Genomic DNA, 22271 nt, shown 5'->3' with positions numbered 1-22271 from the left:
TGCTTCAAGAACTAGAACTTGGAGACCTGCTTTCATTTTTTGGGTGATCAAATGTCAGTCCATCCTGGATTCCTTTCCACTGCTTTGGAGGATAAAGTGAGGTCCTAAACAGTGATGATGGAAGTAATAATACTCACTATTTCTAAAAAGCTTATATGTGCCGGGAGTTTTTCACTGGTATTTTCAGTAACCATCACAAGTCTCTCAGGTATATATCATAAAATCTATTTTATAAATGCAGAACTAAGTTTCAAAAGTTTATGCAAATTGCCCAGGTCTGAGAGTGGATTTGAACCCAAGACTATCCACTCTAAAGTCTGTACTTTTTCTGATACTCCATGGGTCAGGAAAAGGAGGATCTGACATCTGGGAAGATATACTATGCGATACAGAACAGAGCAAAGGGTCTTGTTGATGAAAGGAACCAGACACCAGATACTGGACAAGTGGGTGAGGGTCAAGGGCAGGTTTACTGCCCTTAAAGGGGCATGAAAAGCCAAAGGAAATTACTTCAGTCAGTAGAAAATCAACAGCATTCATACTGTAGCATAAGTGTAATAAGGTGGTTAAGGCAATGGACTGCTATACTGCAACATCAGAAATTTAGAGCTGAAAGGCTCTGAGAGACCATCTAAATTAACCCCTCATTTTAGAGCTAAGTAGAAGAACCAGAGAGGGCAGGGGACCTGCTCAAGATCCACAGCTATAGGTGGTGGAGTCAGGCTCAGAACCCAGGTGTCTTTTTTTTTTTTTTTTTTTTTTTTTTTGTTACCAGTCCTTAATTTTTTTATAAAAACATATATAACAAAGCAAAGAAAAATAGAAGTAGAGTTAATAATGAAATCCCAAATACTATTTCTTTTCAACAGCAATACCAACATAAATCACGTAAATGAAATAAACAATACATCTTCAACTAAATAGTGTCATTGTGAATTAAATATCAGTTTCCAAAGGTTTACCCCTTGATAAGAAGCAGAAAATGTCATCAACTGAACATGCACAGTTAATATAATTTGGTTTAAAAATGCAGAAAGTAAAAATATGTATCCCAATCTCAAAGGGTTTTATGATGATCAAATGGCAACAAGGGGTGGATCAACTCTTAAATGTGAATAAGTTAAAATATATATTTTATTAAATTTCATCTGAAAGTAGACCCTCCTTTTATAAACTTGTCTTTGCTAACTTTGATTTTTAAAAATAAATGTTCATTTATTTACAAACATTTATTTTATTAATGAATTTTGTTTTAATTGCAAGAATAATTACATTACAATAGGATTAAATTATATCTTGTGTAATTCAGATGAAGTATGTTACTACTAGCACTTACAACATAGAACCAATTTTGTCAATATGTGAGGCTTTAAAATTTCAGTTGTATGGATCTTTGCTTCTCTCAGTGGTATGTTAAAACAGTTTCCTCCCATTAATAACTGTAATTTTTGCAAGTCAAATATTTAAATTCAAAATACTTGTTGAAGAGGTATAAGAATAACCTGCTTTCCAGCAATAGAAAAATTGTTTCTCAAATTAATTGTCCTACCTGGAGAATATACTAAGTAGACATTAAAGTGATTCAATATTAAGACTAAGTAGTGTTAAAGGTATTTTTACACTTACTTTGAAACACTTTGATTTTCCTGTTTATGTGACTTTAGAAGTGGAACTTCTGGTATTACAAACCATAAAATTGCTAGCAGACTGTAATACTAAAATCAAAGAAAAAGCTATAAAGCAGAGAAATCTTTTCCACATCACTTTTTTTCAATCACTTTTCTGATTAAATTTGTCCATCTTTGCACCATTATAAATTTTCTATGTGAAAATAGGTCACAGTATAGAACACTATAAAAGATATAGTTTATATTCAAAATGCAATCTCCAAAAATGAATCACAACAATAACATTTTCTACTAAAGCAAGCAAATCATGGTGTTAAAAATTATCTAATTATGTGATAATTTTACACTAGTAAATTTGTTATTTGAAAGTGTGTCCTGATTAAGAGGTAAAATCCCTAGATCATAAATATTCATTTAAAGTTAGAAATGTTTAAGTCATTCTGTATTCTCTCTGCTATAGCTGAAATAAAGCATATTAATTTTCTACTATCTATGTGGAAAGAGCACAATGGTGTTTTTTTTTGTTTTGTTTTGTTTTTTTTTTTTTTAATCTTCATTTTATTGAGATATATTCACATACCACGCAGTCATACAAAACAAATCGTACTTTCGATTGTTTACAGTACCATTACATAGTGGTACATTCATCACCCAAATCAATCCCTGACACCTTCATTAGCACACACACAAAAATAACAAGAATAATAATTAGAGTGAAAAAGAGCAATTGAAGTAAAAAAGAACACTGGGTACCTTTGTCTGTTTGTTTCCTTCCCCTATTTTTCTACTCATCCATCCATAAACTAGACAAAGTGGAGTGTGGTCCTTATGGCTTTCCCAATACCATTGTCACCCCTCATAAGCTATATTTTTATACAACTGTCTTCGAGATTCATGGAGAACCCAGGTGTCTTATATCCTAGGCTGGTGTCCTCGTGCACACATATGTGTTCCAGTGTTGGGCACTTAAGAAGTAAGTCAAGCACAGCCTCTATTCCCTATAAGGCATTATCACTAACAGGGAGACCAAGAAAGGACATACATAATACCTAATTCCTTATGGGCCATGGAGAGGAGCCTGCCTTATTTATGAGGAGCAAAAGTCAAGAAATGGAAAGGGAATGTCCCTGGGCCCTTAAGCATGTTAGTAGCAGAGCCAGGATTAAAATCCAGGTTTCCCAAATCTTAGTTCCAGGCTCTTTCCCCTCTGTTACTCTCCTTCTTAAGCTCACTCCTCTATTGCCATAAATACACGGGCCTTGAGCCCAACAAGATGTTATGAAAAAAATAATCCTTGCCAAACATTAACTAATAAGGCCCTAAAGAAACACTGTAGCTCCCGTGGTATTTGTATTTAAATAGACAATCTCTAGAAGAAGAGGAGGCTTCAATATCTAAAAGAATGAATTCTTAATGATTAGAAATAAACAATAAAATAATGAAATAACTAAATTCAGGCCAATGCTTATTTCCTTACGTCATTTTATTTATTTTAAATATGCATCGAATGTATGCTGGGCATGCAAATAATTACTGTGCTTATAATAATAATAACTATCATTTATTGGCCACCATTTTTTATGCATTACCCTGTTTAGCCCTTAAAACAATCCAGTAAGTAAACATCTTCATCCCTGAGGCATAGAAAGCTAATTGCCTATCTCAATATCTATTCTTCCTTCTTTTTAGTAAAAGAAATCTGATTTCCAGCTAGATATATTTTTGCCCATTCAGTTAAATGTATTTCCTAGATATCTTTACATATATATGTGCCCATATAACTAAGTCCTGGCCAATGAGATGTAAGCAGAATTTTCATATGAGTCATCCAGGAATTTTCCCTAAAGGGTATATGCCTTTTTCCCTCTTCCTTCCTTCCTTCCTTCCTTCCTTCCTTCCTTCCTTCCTTCTTCCTTCCTTCCCTCCTTCCTTTCTTTCTTTTTCTTTCTCTCTTTCTTTTTCTTTCTCTCTCTCTTTTTCTTTCTCTTTCTTTCTTTCTTTCTTTTTCTTTCTTTTTCTCTCTCTCTCTTTCTTTCTTTTGCCTACTTCCTCTGCCCTACTTCTTAGAACACACATATGATGGTTGAGCACTAGTTGCCATTTTGAGCCATGTGGCAACTACCCCTAGTGGTGGTTAGGCAGAGAATTGCATGGATTCATAGTCCCTGAACATTTTATGGTGCTACTGTACCACTGCTGACCACCTACTCTGAACATATTTTATTTGTGAAAAAAAATAAACTTAAACTTACTGAAGCCACATAAAAGGTAACTGCCTGCCTGTCACATTGTAGAGGCTTAATCCATGTTTGATAAATGAAAAATTTCACCTTTTCCTTTTCTCTTGCTGTTCCTCTTCTATGAAATGCTTCCTGTATCTTCCTTCACCAACCCAAATCCTATCTGTCTTCCGGGTCTAGCTTGGGCTTTTTATTATATGCAACCAAAAGGTACTATTAACTGTTCAAATTCCCATTTTGCCAATGAGGAAAAGGAGGCTTAAAGAGGTAAAGGAAATCCTTCTGTATCTGTGGCAGATATGGTATTATCTATATAAAATGACCTATTTCACTCTTCTCCTGGGAACAGGAAAATTACATTTCTCAGGTAAACCTGAAGTTGGATTGGAGCCAAGTGGCTGAGTTCTGGCCAATGAAATATGAGTTGAAGTGATATATACCACTTCCAGGTTGAGCCATAAAATCCCCTTCATGATCCTCAATGCTTGCTCTTCCCATTTGTTAGTGATCATCCTTGCTGAAGATGGTATTACATGAAGGAAGGACCCTGAGTTCTGGAACTCTGTAGTGAGCCCAAACCCCCAACATGCCCTACAGACCACAATTTCCTGTGACATAATAGAGAAATAAACCTTTAGGGTGCCAAGGCACTGAAATTGTGAGGTTAGTTGTTACTGCAGCTGTTGTTGTTTATCCTGACTAACTTCACTCAACTAGTTAGAAGAGCTGGAAATTGATCTCTGAGATTGACTCTGAAGCCCATGCTTTGGACCTTTCCCTGAAGGACTTCACAGTGTGTCATGAAAAGACTAATAGATACATAGGATACAGTGTGGCATAAAGGAGGTGTTGACCAATTCTGAAGGTTTAAGAGAGTCTCAGCTAGGAGCGGGGGATGGTAACATTACACCAGATTCTTTGGGGGTACAAAGAAGCTTAAGGCAAAGCTTCTTCCGTCCATTATCTTTTTTTTTTTTTCACTTTTTATCATTTTATTATATTATTTTATTTTTTTTATTAAATTCAGTTTTATTTAAATACATTCACACACCATACAATCATCCATGGTATACAATCCACTGTCCACAGTATGATAACATAGTTATGCATTCATCACCACAATCTATCTCTGAACATTTTCCTTACATCAGAAAGAACCAGAACAAGAATAAAAAATAAAAGTGAAAAAAGAACACCCAAATCATCCCCCCATCCCATCCCATTTGTCCTTTAGTTTATATCCCCATTTTTCTACTCATCCATACACTAAATAAAGGGGGTGTGATCCACAAGGTCTTCACAATCACACTGTCACCCCTTGTAATCTACATTATTATATAATTGTCTTCAGGAGTCCAGACTGCTGGGTTGGAGTTTGGTAGTTTCAGGTATTTACTTTTAGCTATTCCAATACATTAAAACCTAAGAGGTGTTATCTATATAGTGCATAAGACTGTCCACCAGTGTGACCTCTCGACTCCATTTGGAATCTCTCAGCCACTGAAACTATTTCGTCTCATTTTGCATCCCCCTTTTGGTCAAGAAGATACTCTCAGTCCCATGATGCTGGGTCCACATTCCTCCCCGGGAGTCATATTCTGCATTGCCAGGGACCTCCATTATCTTTTAACCAGGCAGTGGAAGCAGGCCAAATATCAAACAGAAGCAATAGTGGGAGGGGGCATAGTATGTGATTAAGAGATAGACTAAGTAACACAAACACTAAGAGCTTCTCAAAAGCTGAGAAGGACAGTTGAGTAAAATCTGTCATAGTCAAAGAAGGCTTCATGGGGAAGACTGACTCCAAGCTAGACCTGGAAGACAGATAGGATTTGGGTTGGTGAAGGAAGATACAGAAAGCATGTAATGGGAGAGAAATAGCAAGAGAAAAGAAAAAGGTGAAAATCTTCATTTATCAAACATGGATTAATCCCCTACAGTGTGACAGGCAATTACCTGAAATGTGAAACACAACAATAAATTAGACATAGTTCCTGTCTTCCAGGAGTCTATGGTCTAGAGGGAGTGAGAATGCCCACTGATCAGCAGTCACCACAGACTGCCGTCAGAAGCTTGTACAAAGTGTATTGGGAGGACAGAGGATGAAGGAAGACAGCAAGGACTTGGGTGAGGATTTGGTCAATGCAGGGAAGATTTCATGGGATCTTGGATGAAGAGTAGTACTTCTCCAGGCTGACAAGGTACAGGCAGGGAATATCATTCCAAGCACAGTGAACAGTATTAAAAAAAAAAGGACAATATCAAATGCTGATGAGGATGCAGAGAAAATGGGACTCTCATCCATTGCTGGTGGAAATCCAAATTGCTACAGTCACTTTTGAAACCAGTTTGGCAGTTTATTGTAAATTTAAATACATACTTACCATATGGCCCAGCAATTCAATTCCTAGGTATCATTCAAGAGAAATGAAAACATATGCCTACTTATGAAAACCTATATATGAATATTTATTGCAGCTTTATTCATAATCACCAAAACCAAGAAGCAACCCAAACGTCAATCAACTGGTGAATAGATAACCATTTAACAGCCATACAGTGAAATACTACTCAGCAATAAAAAGGAACAAACTACAGATACATGCAACACCATGGATAAATCTCAGTATTTTGCTGTGAAAGAGGCCAAACTCAAAAGGCAACAAACTGTACATATATGAATAGTACATGGCTGTTTATGTTCTCAAAAGTCATAGAACTGCTCACCTAATAAGGCGAATTTTATTCTATGTAATTCATTTCTCAGTAGCGCAGTCTTAAAAACAAAACAAAACAAAAAGACAGAGCAGAGGGACACAGCTTTCATGGAGCCAGAGTGTGTTTGAAGCCACATTTCTGGCCGTGCAGGCCAGGCCTTTTCCCAAGCGGTCACTGGCTGACTCTCCTGAGGTGTGGCCCCAAAGTACAGATTACCAAACAGGCTTTCCAAGTCACTGGGAAACAACACAGCGGGGTGGGTGGGGCCTTTGGAATTTCTATACAGAAGGGGTCAGGCATGGCAAACTGACTGGGGGGAGGGGCCTAGAGAACTTCTATAGAATTTGCATTTTAAGCAAGCCCATTATTTTGACTCAGGTGGCACAACACAGATCAATAAAAATGGCAAAATCTCCTGAATAAGCTTTGTTCATATTTTATATAGGATTGAGAAATTGTCAATTGTCCATCCCGAACTATATTTTTTTCAAACTTGGGGAAGTTTAGCTCCCTTGTCGCTCCCTCACTGCAAGTTGGCTTCTGCAGAATTCATCTAAAAAGGAAATGAATCACCTTTACCAAAGAAAGCAAGGCTCTTGACTTCCCTCTTCATGCAAACTCCTCAAGTAAGTGAATCTCTTGGGGACAGGTACCTCAAACAGGAATGATCCATGCTGGTCCAACCCTTGAGGGGGCTCAGAGAGGGGTTACCTCTAACAAAGCATGTCACACTACTGCTGGGAGTCTCAGTAAACGTTCCCTTTCCATTTATTCATCTCATTTGATTATCCATGAGGTTCTAGGCACTGTAGTTTAAAGGGGTTTCACCATAATAAATTTTTGAATCAAATGGCTATGAAATCCCATTGGGCCCCCAACTGCTTTACTTCAGTAGCACACCAGGAGCAACTGGAATTAAAATGGAACCGGAGAAGATCTATGCAAAGATAAAGCCAGCTGAAAAGGTAAAAATAAATGGGAACAAATCAGCCACATAGCAGAACATTCACAGCTTCAGGAAAATATCAATTAAAAGTATTAGCTGCAAATATTTCCTGAGGAACTCGCACTAAAATCCTCCCACTGCGTCTCTCTTAATATTTACCTAAGTGTTTTAATTTGTGCCAAATGCAAAACGCTTTCCCTCATAGTTTTGGTTTCCCATTTGCTTTTATTCTTCTCTACGCAGAGTAATGACTCAATGTTTTAAAACATATGACTGTTTTGACAACTTAGAATAAAATAAGTGAGTTACCTCTTTATGACTAAGTATCCCTATAATTTGGTAATTTGGCACTCCGCTACCTTCGACAAGAATTCAGCTTAGCTGAGCACCAACCGCATGTCAGACATCATGCTTGGCACTATGGTTAGAAACATGAATAGAGGCACAGTCTTGCTTGAAGAAGATCATGGTCTAGAAGAGAATATAGACATGCCTACAAATTTCAATGCATAGGGATAAGTGATAGAGAAAAGGTATGTACAGTATATGGAGGAGGAAATGAGTGGCCCTGTTTGTGAGGAGTCTTAGAAGCTGTAAAAAAAAGCCTACGATTTGAAGGATGAATAGTAACTACCCAAGATAACAAGGGTGGAAAGGTATTGCAGGGAGAGGAAGTAGCATATGAGAAGGGTGAGAAATGTTGGTAGCATGCTGCATTTCAGGGACCCCAAGAACTTAGACATCACAGGATTGTCAAGGGGCAAGATGGGTGTTCCAGTTTGCTAATGCTGCTGTTATGCAAAATATCAGAAATGGATTGACTTTTATAAAGGGGGTTTATGAGGTTACAAATTTACAGTTCTAAGGCCATAAAAGTGTCCAAATTAAGACATCAGCAAGAAGATACTTTCACTGAAGAATGGCCGATGGCATCTGGGAAGGCACATGGCTGGTGTCTGCTCCAGTGTTCTGCTTTCAAATGGCTTTTTCCAAAATGTCTCTGGGCTTGTCTGTCTTAGCTTCTCCGAAGCAAACTCTGGGCTAGCATCTACAAAACAGTCAGCTCCCAAGCATCTCTCCAAAAGTCTCTCTCAGCTACAGCACTGAGCTCCTTCTGTCTGTGAACTCTTACAGGACTATAGTGATTTAATTAAGACCCACACTGAATAGGTGGGGTAACACTTCCATGGAAATAATCAAATCAAAGGTATTACCTACAGTTGGGTGAGTGACATCTCCATGGAAACACTCAATCAAGAAGTCACACCCTAATCAGAAAGACTAATCACTCTGCCCCCATGAGATTGCATTAAAAATATGTCTTTTTCTGAGGGACATAATATATACAAACTGGCACAGTGGGTTAGAAGTATGAGAGAAGTAAGCAGAGGCAAGATCACAAAGAACTTTGTCTTCAGTGCCAAGGAGTTTAGACTCCACTAGTAGGTAATGAGGGCTCCCAGGCAAGAGTTCTAAGCAGAGGACAGACAGATACATATGTCTGTTTTGGAAAGAGCACTTTGTCAGCAAAAGAAATGTCAGAGCCTCAATTAAGGCCCTTGGCAGAAGGAACAGAAAGAAGAGATTCATTAGCAAGATACCAAAGAGCTAGAATCAGCAAACCTTGGTGCCTGGAAGTGGTACTGGGGGTAAGGGTAAAGAGAGGGAGAAGTTAGCTAAGTCCCAAGTTGCTAAGTCAGGAGACTCTGATTGTGCCACCCGAAAAGATGGAGAACACAGAAAGGAGATTATAGGCTTGGGAGGTAAAGAGTGGGAATGGGAAAGATGATCTGCTCAAATTTGAACAAATTTAATTTTCTATCCAGGTGGAGATACCTGGGAGGTGGTTCTTAAAAACCTAAGAATAAGAAACCACCCAGGGAAAAGGTGGGGAGAGTAGAAGACGATGGTGGAGCTTGGAGAATACCACCAGCATGTCAGGGGCAAGTAGAGGAGGCAACTTCAGGCAGTGGTGCTAGAACAAGAGCAATGGGTCCAAATTAGTGATTTTCAGAGTCTCTTTAGCTGATTGAGGAGCACTTTCCTAAAAAAAGAGAAAAATCTCAGATCAATTCCAGAACGTAAAACAGAATTAGAACTGCTTGCCTTGCAGCATCTCTGTTAGCCTTGAGCTCCTCCTCTAGACCTTTGGCTCACAGAATACAGCCTGCAAAGCACAGGGCTGAATGACACCACAGGAATCAGGGAGCACGGGCACTCACTCCTTCTCAACAGCAGAAGGTATGAGGCACATACATCCCCATAGGTGGGTAAAGAAAAATGAAAACCACATAGTATAGTGAGGGTATTGCAAAAAATGCAAGACAAATCTGAATTTGGGTTCCTTACTCTACCTGGTGAGTATGAAGAGAGGGCACAGATTGTTAGCACTGGAAGGACCACCTCTCATCTTCCACTGAAGAAATGGAGGTCCAGTTAGTGAATTGATTAGTTAGCTAGTCAACTGAGTTGCCCCAGGTCACAATCTAGAGAGTGGCTGAGGGAAGATCAAGCTTCTAGTCCAAGATTCTCATTACTTTATTCACTCCATTCTAATTTCCCTGAAACCCAACATGGAACTAAAATCCAAGCCTGCAATAGCAGTAACAATCCCATCAGAAGCTCTTCAGGATGGGTAGCTACAGCTTTTAACTCCCATAGGACCATGCTGAGCTCACTGGAAGAGCTGATCGAATACTTCCTGCACAGATGGTAGAGCACAAATGGAAAATGAACCTGGAATGTCTTCTTAGGACAGGGGGCCTTCTGACCAGAGAGAATCAATTCACTTATTCAGAGTTAACCACCTAGAACAGCTCCTTAAATCTTAAATGGTAGATAGTTCTGGAAGAATATCAAGTCATCCGCCTATCAGACAGCAAAGCCAGTTAGGAAATGATTGTAGGCAATCATTCCAATAGCACTATGAAATCTTTCCTATGTTTAACAGCTCTAAGAAAATCTCATGAGAATATCTGTGCCAAGATGGTGGGACCAACCATGAGACCAAAGTGACAGCTAGATCTCTAAGCAAGTAGACATGGTGGGGACATGGGTGGAAATGGAGGCTCAGAGCATGACACTCCTGTCCTCTTACATGCCATGTGGTTTCTCATTGTTAAAATACTCTAAAGGAGTCAGTGACAATGTAAAGATTCTTGGAAATAGCAGGCTAAACCTGAAAGATTTATTATCCACTAACCTCAAGGGCCAGTCTGAGACAGATACTGGAAGAGGAAGGAGGAGCAGGCAAGCAATTTACCTTTTAATTTATCATGCTCTTCTGGATGAAATTAACTTTTGGCTTGCAGCAGCACAATTCACCTCTAAGTTTGCTGTTGGCAAAATAAGTAACTTACTGCTTGCTGTAGCTTTGCCATCACAAAGAGTTTTTCTCCCTGTATGTAAGTGTGTTTCCTTATACATGGAATGAAGATGAGGGGTTTCAAGCTTAATCTGACATAGAATCCCCTCCCCCCCACTTGAATAGAGTCTTGAAACAGACTGGAGGGCAATAAGACAGGGTAAGTACATAACTCAGTTTTTCATCCAAAGAAATCCAAGTCTTTTCTTTGTCCAGAGGCTGTGTCAGAGGTAATTTAAGTAGGCAGGGTAAAACTATCCAAAGCACAATCTGGCTTGGGAGAAGGAAGTTCCATTCCCAGTGTTCTCAAGCAATATATAAGGATTTTGAGGATCAAATATAAAACATAGCTAGTTAAAGATTACTCAACTTCCAAAAGTCCCAGCAACTAACCTAAATGAGTTGATGTTCTTCTGGAATCCTTTTAGAGGAACAGAGTGTCCCACAAGATTCCAGGAATTTCTGTATCTGCAGCACAAGCACAGATAATTTTCTCAGTGTTTCAGCCTTACTTGTTGCTAGCTTTTTAAGATAAAATAAAGATGACCTAAAAACAAAAGGGGAATCTCACAACCCACCATGGGAACACGTTTCAGTGTGGGCAGTGTGGGTCTTAGGTTTTGGGGATGGGTTTCCCAAGTAGCCCTTTTGGGGAAGCCAAAGGACAGAGAAAGGTCAGTTACAACTTTAGGACAGAATTACATATTATAGTATTCATTGTGGTAGAGAGTCAATTATCAGTAACATGGCACAGACATGGGTCAATATTGGGGTGTGAAGAGCAACCAGACAGATGGGGTAGGAGGTAGCAACATTTGGGCTCTCTGCCTTCTAACTGAGGCATCCTTATGGCCAGTTCTCAAGAGCAAGTGATGGCAAGAGTGCCTGAGGACTGGACCAGTGCTTCCGGACTTGGTCTCAACGAAGAGCTAAAGGGAAGGAGCATGGAGCATACCAACAGAATCCAGCCTTTCTACCTGCCTGCTGCATCCTTGGAGCCACTTGTGGAGGCTGTACAACAATAGCTAATCATAATAGCCACCTTTTTTTGGCACTATGCTGGCATTCTTTCTATATTCTCCAATTCATTAGTTTAGTCCTCATTACAATCTTATTAAATGGGTATTATTTTCAGCTCCATTTTACAGATGAGAAAACAGAAGCTCAGAAGGGTCAGATACCTTTCCCAGAGTCACATAACTAGTAGGCAGTCTTCAAACCCAGGTCACACTGTCTCCACAGCCTGTCCTCTCTGCATTCTAGAAGATGTGGGGATAGAGTAGCTAGTCTAGGACATATCTCCAATTGACCAATTTTCCAGTGTTCTTCTGAGGAATACCAGCCATCCCACTCTATTTGGCTCACCTTGCTTGACCTTCCAGCCAACACCATACCACCAATCTACATAGAGGCTAACAGGAGAGGCCCTTCCTGGTGGGGCTGGGTGTGAACAATGGCGTTAAGGATGAACGATGGGGTATCAGGCATCCTTTCTGTTGAATACCTGTCTCTGAATTATGAGCCCCAATCCAATAAGTCCTGTATGGGGGGGGGGGCAGGATTTAAAAAGAAGAAAAGAGGAGAAAGTGTACATTTGGCAAAGCTAGAAAAAGCCAAGCAGAAAATTGAGCTACCCTAACAGATCAGGCATAAAATCTGAAGGTGCTGGAAGGGAGCGTAAAAAGTGTCTTTTTTTACGTTTGTGTGATTTTAGTGACTATACAATTTGATATACTATTTTTATCAAGCTTCATAAAAATGAAGGCCTTATTTTATCCTATATTCTCACTTCTCCAGCTTATCTAGTGATTTCTTTAATATTATTATAGTTAATTGTGTATGAGTCTACGTCCCTAAGGTCAGAGACTGACTTTTTAAACGTTTCTCCTTGGCCATGGTCCAGCCCTGGGCTTCAAGAATAGGTGGTCTTCAGTACATATTTGTTTAAAATATGAACAAATGGATGAAAAAGAGAGTAAAACTGAATGGATTTTATTTGTGGGATGAGTGTCTATGTTTACATTTAATGTTTAAATATAAAACTTTAAATTGACTTTCTTTCCCTAAAAGAGAAGCAGCTGCCTATGAAACCTTGCTGTTGGTTAATTTTAGCATCTGCATCTTAGGCTGATGCACTCTTGCTGTAGCTAGTCCGAGGTGACTAGCTAGGTGACTGTGACTCTCCTGCCTCCTTTTGATGAACATTGTCAATCACTCCCTCTCCAGTTCTCCCTTCTACCGGGGAGGAGGGAATTGTCCTATCACTATGACTGTACACTGCTCAAACCTTACCCCTAAAATTTTACTTGGCCCCAAGGAAACCTCATTTTCTTGAACATGTGATAAATATCTCCATACACCTTGTAAAGTTCTCCCATGAGATGGCAAAATATGAAACACATGGGTGCTGGGGCATAGAGGTACCAAACCCAAACCCTCAATTAAATAAAACACTTGAGGGGCAGCAGCGGAAACCCACCCACACCCTCCAAACATCCGGCCCCACACCACATTTATGGTGCACTCTCTCTTACCTCGCTCCATGGAAAACCACTTGGGAGGCTAGTGCTTCTTACCCCAGCATGCTGGTTTTTTTTTGCCAAGGTCTGAACCCAGGATAGAATGGGAGAGCAGAGGTTCAAGTGGGTTCCCTGGGGTCACAGAAACTGATGAGGCTCACAGCTCAGCCTGTTGTCAGCCTATTACCCCCGAGATCACTGCTTTGGACCACGGTTCTGGTTCTCAGAAGGATTCTTGCTGAAATGTGAGTATTTCCTTGACACACAATACTAACTCCTGGACCATTTACTCATTGATTTGAACGGCAGTATAACATGGCTGTTAAGAACACGGGCCAGGCTGCCTGGGTTCAAATCTGGACTCAACCACAAACTAGGTGTGCAATCTTAGGCCTAGCCTCTCTGTGCCCTAGTTCCTTTATTTGCAAAATGGGGATGATGATGCTAATAATAGAACCTATTGTAGGCAAGTTATGGCAAGTAATTGAAAGGATACCTATACCGATCTTAGAACCATGAATTGGCCAATTTAAAACTACTTTACTTTCTGGCACTCAGGATTATCAAAAAATGCGTAAGACCGAAGACTTACCCCCAGGAAACTTAAATTCTTCAAAGAGAAATATGATATGTACACAGAGATCTGAAACATTAGGTCCACAGTAGTAAGTACTGTGACAGAGGTACAAGGAAGTATGGGAGTTCTGAGGAGCAGTAATTTCTTCTATAATCTTAAAGGAGGGATTGGGAAAACTGTTTGGAGGAGGTGGCAATGGAGCTGGGTATTAAAAAGTGGGAAGGAATTGTATATGCAGAAGATGTGGAAACTTTGGGCATTCTACCAGAAGGGATTGTATGATCCTGAGGTATACGTGGAGAAGAACAAATAGTTTGATTAATTAATGCAGGGGAACTTCTTACAAAATATCAATGCTTCAGACTCCACCACATCCACCTAGATTCTGATTTATTTGGTCTCAGTTAGGTCTGCACATTAGTAAAGCAGTGGCTATGTTGGCTGAAACACACAGATCTTGCTAGAGAGACATTTAGGAGTCAGAAGTAAAAGACCTTGAGGTCTGGGTGGGAGGAAGAGGTAGAAGTATCTGGGGTGTCTCCCCAGGCTCGGGCTTAGATGACTGAGAATCCAGAGGGGCCACCCAGTTAGGGTATTGATGGAGGAAGTAAAGAACAAGGAATGTTCACAGGACTCAGTGGTCCTCCTTGACATTACATAATAGATTTATCATCCACATTTGGATTAGAGCAATTTTAATGGTATTTTATTCCATCTGGAGATCACAAGTACCACAAGTTTGGTGCCTGTTTTCTGAGTAGCCTTCCTCTTCTTGGTTCTGAACCTGCCTCTCAGTGTCCCCTCAGTCTGTTTTCTCCCTTCTCACTAGTAAATACCTCTTTATGAATTTTGCTGATGATCCCTGAATGCACATAACTGGGTTTTGTTGGATATGTCTATGCTCGTCTGTTCCAATCTCTTTGTGCCTTGGTAGACAACTGGAACATCCCTTCTCTGCCTCGGTCTTTCCATTCCACTTTCCTCTTTCTCAGTCAGCCTCCTGTCCCTTGAATCATTTCCATACTCTTTCTCTGTATCTTCTCCAGCTCCATGGAATCCTTCTGAAGATGTGAGGGTCTGTAGCAGCATTCCAGTGTCCCAAGTGGGGATTATAGGTGGTTCCACATACACCTGCTGCTCCACTAAATAAAGGGCTGCTCCTTTCTCACTGAAACCCACCTCCTTAATGGGAATTAGATTAGATCTCTTGAACATCAGCTTTTCCACCTATTTTATTATATTATTACATACACAGATACACACATGCATAATAATTTGCTCCAGATTAAAGTACTTGTTATACTCAAAATACAAATTATGACTCTTTCAGATTAAAGAGGCTTATTTTAAATCAAATAAAAGGATGTCCTGCCTTTGAGACATAAGATGCTTTCTTTGATGTCATTTTCCTTGGTCCCCATCTATCTGAACATTGCTTAGCAAATAAAGTTCTGCGGAAGAGAAGGAGCTGGGATGGCATCACTGACATCCTCAAAGAACAGAGGAACATTTTTAGCACAAGGCACAGTCATACACATTTTCTACAGCTTCGATAAAATGACATGCACTGTACAAAAATGACACCTGCCATCTATTCTTAAGTGCATCACAAAATACAGTGATTTTATACATAGATCTTTAACAGAGGAAGAACAATGAGACAAAAGCTTGGTGCTCCTGGGTGTGGTGGCCATAGGCACCAAGTCGGGAACATGCTTGCCACTGCAGCCGTTGCTACAAAGGAGACCAGGAGCTGCAAGCCCTTCCCACACTCACTCAAGCCCACTGCTTTCAAACTGCTGTGTTTTTTTTTTTTTTTACCTTCATTTCAGAATTATCTAAAGGCCAATTGGTTCCAGGCAGCTCTTTCTGTATATTAATTTTTAATTGAAGAAATAGCAATTAGATAGCTGCATTGATTGCCAGTTCCCGTAATCTTTTTTAATTTGAGATAACAATCTATTCAAAAAATGAGTTTGTCCCCAAAATATCTTTCTTAATGGCAATAATAACTGAAATTATATACAAATCCAGCAGAGCAGTCCATAGGGAGGGGATCTAAATTATACATGGAATATTCTGCACCTGGTTTGTCAGTTACAACAAAACTTTACCACAGGTGCCCTCTAAAAATGGTCAATTTCATATGCTTTTTTTATTAATATCATTTTTGAAACAACCAGATAATCTCTGGAGAGAAGATTTTCATGGTATGAAGCCTGCTTTGCTACATCCAAGAAACTTAAGACATGTAGATAATAAAATTCTTATTTAGCTCTTTGCTGTGGACACTGGCAAGAAGATTATGAGAGAAAAAGAGGCATCTGAGCACAGACTAGGGCTGAGCAAACAAGAAAGCAAGTTCAATAGGTAGGCCAGCAAATCTCAAACTGTCCCAAAATACTACAGCAGTAAGGAATGCTGATGTCTCCAAGGGAGCCCACAATAAATGGTACTCATCTTCCAGCCAAGTTCTGAACAATTTGAGAAACACAAGAGAATATAGAATATAAAATAATAAGAGAATATAGCTTCAAGTGAGCATCCAGTTGACCTGCTAACTGAACCCTGAGCTAGGCCGGCTTCTTGCCCACCAGCCTCCCCACATGGAAGCCTGCCCAGGAAAGAACTCACCTGCTCTCTAAGAGGGGGACGGGGGGCACTCCCAAGCGAAAGAACAGTGGTATTACTGAGCTGAGCAGGCTCAGTTATTCCCTCCACATCTCCCAATCAGAGAGGCCGCTCCACTCCCCAGAGGTGTGGAGAGAAAACAGGGGAGAGGTTGGGGGTATGCATAGGTTGAAATCACTCCTCATGGAAACCAAGAGTAGAGAAAATGAATTTTCCTCTAATACGGAGAGTGAATTGGGGCCTAGAAGAGGTAACTGAAGTGACTTGCTCCCAGTATGGTTTTTCTATGCTGTCTCATATTTTATCTTAAAATTTCATAAAAGTTTTCATTCTGTTCCATAAGATTTCAAGTAAAAAGTTTTGGCAAAATCAGCTGAGAAATTTTATAGCTGAGAGGTGGTTTAGAGAAGTGGGGAAGAATATAGTCTCTGGAGTTGAGCAGAACAGTGTTTGAATTATGCCCCTCTGGTTTGGGAAAATTCTCTGTGTCTCAGTTTCCTCATCTGAAAAACGGGAATAATGACTGCTCCTAGATAATAGGGTGCTTCTAAGGATTAGAAAAGACAGGACAGAGAAAGTGCTGGCATATAGTAAGCAATCAATAAACGTGACCTGAATTCATTTCAGTTACTACGTTCTAGGAAGATTCCCATGGACATCTCTGAGTCTTGTGCCTCATGCCTCCTGGTTCCCCACCGAGGAGCTTGTGGTTCACGTTCTCCAGTGAGAGAAGCTCTGCCATAAACCACTTGCCTGGACATTCCTCCCCAAACCATGACCTTCTCTACTTTCAGTAGCTCACACTGACTCCCTCGGCTGCAACTCAGACCGCGTCTACGAAAGCCTGTGATGTAAAGTGTTGGGAGTGGAAATGGAGAGTGGGAGAGAGACGCAAAGACGAAATAAGTATAACTCTGACCCCTCAAAAGCTTCTGATTCGGCAACATAATAAAATATATTTATTTTTAAGTGAGAAATACCATGGAAGTAGAACAGATAGAAATTTACAGTAACTCAAAAGAGTGAGAATAGGGTCTAGAACCATCCCTCCCACCCTGCTGTAAGCCTTCAGGAGTTGTCCCGACGTGCTCACTAGACCTTATAAAAGAGGGTGACCATCTAGGCCTACAGCTTTTGTGGTCAGCAAGAAAAATATGAGCAGGCATGTTTACCAGAACTCATGAGAATTAACCAGACTCCTTGAATCTTGAAAAACATAATATTGGGGAAATGATATACAATTTATTACTAAGGATAATTGCCTTAGAAACACATTACCCATGGGGAGTGATACAGTCTAAAATATAGAAAACAAATAATGTCTTGGATAATTTAAAGGACAATAATAATAATAGCTAATAGTTATCACATAGTACAGTACTAATGATTTGACTTGCATTATCTCATTTAAAAAATGAGAGAGTCCCATAAAGTTTCAGAAGAGTGGGCTATGTCTTACGTTGGGTTCTCTAAAAATAGGCTCTGAAACAGAGATTTGTGGGCAGGGAAGTTACTGGGGACTGGGCACAGGAACCACACCTAGGATGAGTGAGGGAGGCAGGACTGGTGAGGGAGGGAAATGACAATGCAGGCACAGCCAAGGTCTCAGCTGATCCCACAGGGAGCTATGAAGCTGGGATGACCCTTCAGAGATATCCCCACCTGGACAAGGGGCCAGGACTTTCTAGCTCTATATTGACCAGTCCTTGGAAACTGGCTGCCCCGAGGAAAGGGTGTGACTTGGGTGAGGCAGTCCCTACAGCAGAGACCAATTCCCAGAGACTCAGTTGTGAGCTGTCGACAGCCAAAGCAACTGGGGGAATGAGGACCTCAGCCCTAAAGTGGGGGTCTGGGAGGCAACCACAGCATCCACTGCAGGGAGAGCGGAATAAAATAGGGCTAATATTTGTAAGAACATTTTATATTCCAGGCAATGTGTGGAGCATGTTCCTTATTGCATTTACTCCTGTTGAATGGGCCTTAGTGACTTATTTAAATTTCCAGGGGTATTTCAAGGCCCCCTTTTTCTCTAACCAAGTGGTTCTGAACCAGGGGTGATTTTACCCCTCAGGGGACACTGGGCAATGTCTGGAGACATTTTTGACTATCACAACTCTTGGTTGGTGGCATTCTACTGTTTATCACAGCTAGAGGCCAGGGATGCTGCTGAACATCACACAATGCACAGGACAGTCCCCCACAACAAAGAATTATCCAGCTCAAGATGCCATTAGTGGCAAGGTTGAGAAACCCTGCTCTAACCCATAGGAAGAAGAACCCACAACAGGCCATGGTAATTGGTGAAAAGATTTTTGTAGCTCATTCTTGGCCTTTTCTTCTCTCGGTTCTTTTGGAGTTTCTAATCCTCTTGAATATTCTGAATGGAAGACCCTGCTCCATGTGGTTGGTACCACAAGCTGGGTACTGGGGCTGCTTCTCTTTTGTCCCTCCTCCTGCTTAGTGGGACCAGGTAGTTTTCCGAAGAAAGGAGGCCTTGGGTATGGGAGAGATGGGTTAGATAAGTCCGGCTCTAGGCTGTGTGGGGAGGGAGCCATTCCATTCCCTTGCTTTAGATTTATACCTTTCCTTGCCACAGGATGGTAAGACTCCAAAGGCCTAGATGTGGTGGATAAGGGGAAAGGGGCTCTGGAGGCTACTGGACCTACATTTGCTCTGGGCCTTTGGCCAGAAGGTAAGGTCTCTCTCAGCTTTCAGCTTACCAGAGTAAAAGTCCACTTAGGGACCTATGGTCATAAATAGCAAGCATTTTCCTGGAATGCCCCCTCTGCAGCTCTCCCTCAGCAAACTCTTCAAACTGATGAGGAATTCAAGGTTCCGAACACCTCCACCTTTTCCATCAGAAATATAATTAAGAATAGTCATTATTACCACCATATTACAGATGGAAACAAACAAACAAACTGGGTCATAGAAAGGTTAAGCAACACGCTCATGGTCTCATGGTAAGTAAATGGCAAGGATGAGACTTATAACCAGTTTCATCAGGCTACCAAACCCATGCTTGTTAATTTGGGGGATATGTACACTCTTTGAAATTAATCAAAGAGGCAAGCCATGTCTTCCTACATGTCCCTGGGTACCCCAAGATACAAGCTGGGCTGGATGAACCTTGGTGGGACCCAGCCTGGTAAGCCTTCTGTTCTTATCTTATTTGAAGTATAAGACCTCTGAGCATTCCAACTTCTAAGGGAAGGCAAGAAATGAAAGACAGGCTGGGTGATTTATCTAATGTGATAATGTGAGCCCATCTCCTTGTAGCCATCATTTTAGTCTGCAATAAAAATGCCTGGTCAGATACCCTCTACTTCCTGAATATCCAGAAGGCCTAACTGCTCAGACTCTCACACATAAAGCTTTCTGTTAATAGACCTGTCAATTTCTTAAAGTGAGCAGTTTTTCAGAACACTCCATAAAACTAAAAAAAAATTAAACAGGAACATAGCATTTAACATGCAACTATGTGTGTCATTTATTGAATCTGAGCTAAAAGCAGCAAAAAAAGACACCGATAGAAGAGTAATTGGTGATGGGAAACAGGATTTCATTGGATGGGGATTCTTTACCTACTAAACATGACCCTTATTTTTAGCAACTGAAAAAAACAGAGAAACAGACATTCAATAAGTATTAAGCTTAAAAGTAAAAAGCTTTATGTTCTTCTAATTAACAATCTAGTATCCTTGTTATGATAGATTTATTAACCTCAATTTAGACTCTCAGAGATCAGATTCATGTCCCATAAAATATACAAGGAATACATTACTGAGCAAATATATTGTAACAGATTTCATAAATATCTATGTCCTATTAAATTTTAAGTTATAAAGTATGTTCTTTTTTTGAGCCTTTTTAATTTATGAAATTATTTACAAGTTTACAGACACCAAGAAACAAACTAGATATACTGTGTTATGCAAATGTTTTCTTCCAAATATGGAAATCATAATAATAGAATATATCTAGTGATCAACACAGAATTACAAAGAATATTTCAGGGATTCATTAATGGCAGCTGTTTACAAGATATTTAAAAGTTTTCAATGATTTTATTAATCTCCTATAAATGTAGCTGATTTATGAAGTTCATACCCCTTTTTCATTGGTTTATTATCATTTGCTCCAAGTCTTAAGTCTGTTTTATAGAATGTAATTTGGAGGTTATGTTTACATGCTAATCAAAATCTGAGAATGCAGAGGCTAGCCTTAATATGATAGGTTTCTGTCTTTTATTAGCGATACCATGACATAGTAAAAACTCAATGGAGTTCAACTCAGTAGAGATGGATTCAAGTCTGATTCTACCAGGAACAAGCTATGGGACCTTGGGCAAGTCACTGAACCTCTCTGTGTCTGTTTCTTACATGAATGGATATAATAATCTCTGACCTAACAACCTCTTAGGGTTGTTACGAGGATGTGAAGATAGTTATGTGAAAATAATTTGTCCACTGGATGAAAATGAATGGGGTTTTATCACGAGAAACATAATTTATGATTTTGGAGAAATTCTGTTGATAGAGAAACAGTGATCAAGTGCAAAAGTATTCTTCATTGAGAAGGCATACTGATTCTACAGCCCTAAGGCTATCATGAGGCTCATGAAAACGTTTTGAATGCTGAAAAGCACTATTAAAACAGTATATAATAATAATAATAATAATAACAACAACAACAAGAACTGTACAGCAAGAGATCATTACCAAATCAAGAAGGTAGAATTGGATTAACATAAAATACAGGTCATGCAGTTATTTGAATTTCAGATAAACAATGATTGTTTTTCACATAAGTATGCCTGAAATATTTCATGGAACATATTTATACTAAAACTGTATTCATTGTTTACCTGACATTCAAATTTAATAGAGCATCCTGTATAATTTTTTTCTCAATCTGGAATTCCTAAGGTAACAGTGCTTTGAGAACTCATGGTCCCCCTTCTTCCAAAGTGTGACAAACAATGTTGATCATGAGAGTATTTGCTTCTTGCCTTATTCCTTGTTTTAACTGTCTTAAATCTTAAGGGCTTCCAGGACACTTTCGTCTCCTGGCCACTCCTTTTAGGTCCCCTTCTAGTATCTGCCCTACAAACCATCAGAGCATTATTATTCCCCAATCCATCCAATTTTGAATTTGTCTTCCCAAATACAGAGTGAATTAATTGAGAGAAGAGATGTTTATTCATTTTGCACACTCAATGCCTGGTTCAATGGCTGGCATGTAGAAGGCAATCACATAATGTTTTATGAATTGCAGACAACATCTTTCTTCTCATTCCATGCTCTCATATGGGAAACCATACTCATGCCTGCCACTTAAATTATCAAAAATTACTGGACAAGTCAACAATTGATGTATCTGATCGGGTCTTCTTCCTTGAACACCAGATCCATATTTTCAATAAACTCTTGGCTCTCTTGATCTAGATTCCCACAAGCCCCGCAAATGAAGCATCTTTCCCTTAAAGCCGCTTCTCTCTTGGTGCTCCATCCTGTAACCGAGACCTGAAAACCAGAGTCCTTCTAGACTACTTCCTCGCCCTCATCTCCCTCATCAAGTCCATTCATTAAAAATTTTGAGGCGTTTTTGAAAAGGGAAATTCTGATTTATTTGGTTTGGCCTGGGCT

The sequence above is a fragment of the Choloepus didactylus genome, chromosome 4 (genome assembly GCF_015220235.1).
Source record: "Choloepus didactylus isolate mChoDid1 chromosome 4, mChoDid1.pri, whole genome shotgun sequence".
In the NCBI taxonomy this organism is placed as follows: domain Eukaryota; kingdom Metazoa; phylum Chordata; class Mammalia; order Pilosa; family Megalonychidae; genus Choloepus; species Choloepus didactylus.
The sequence above is the reverse complement of the archived record's forward strand: the minus strand, read 5'-3'. Positions refer to the sequence as shown.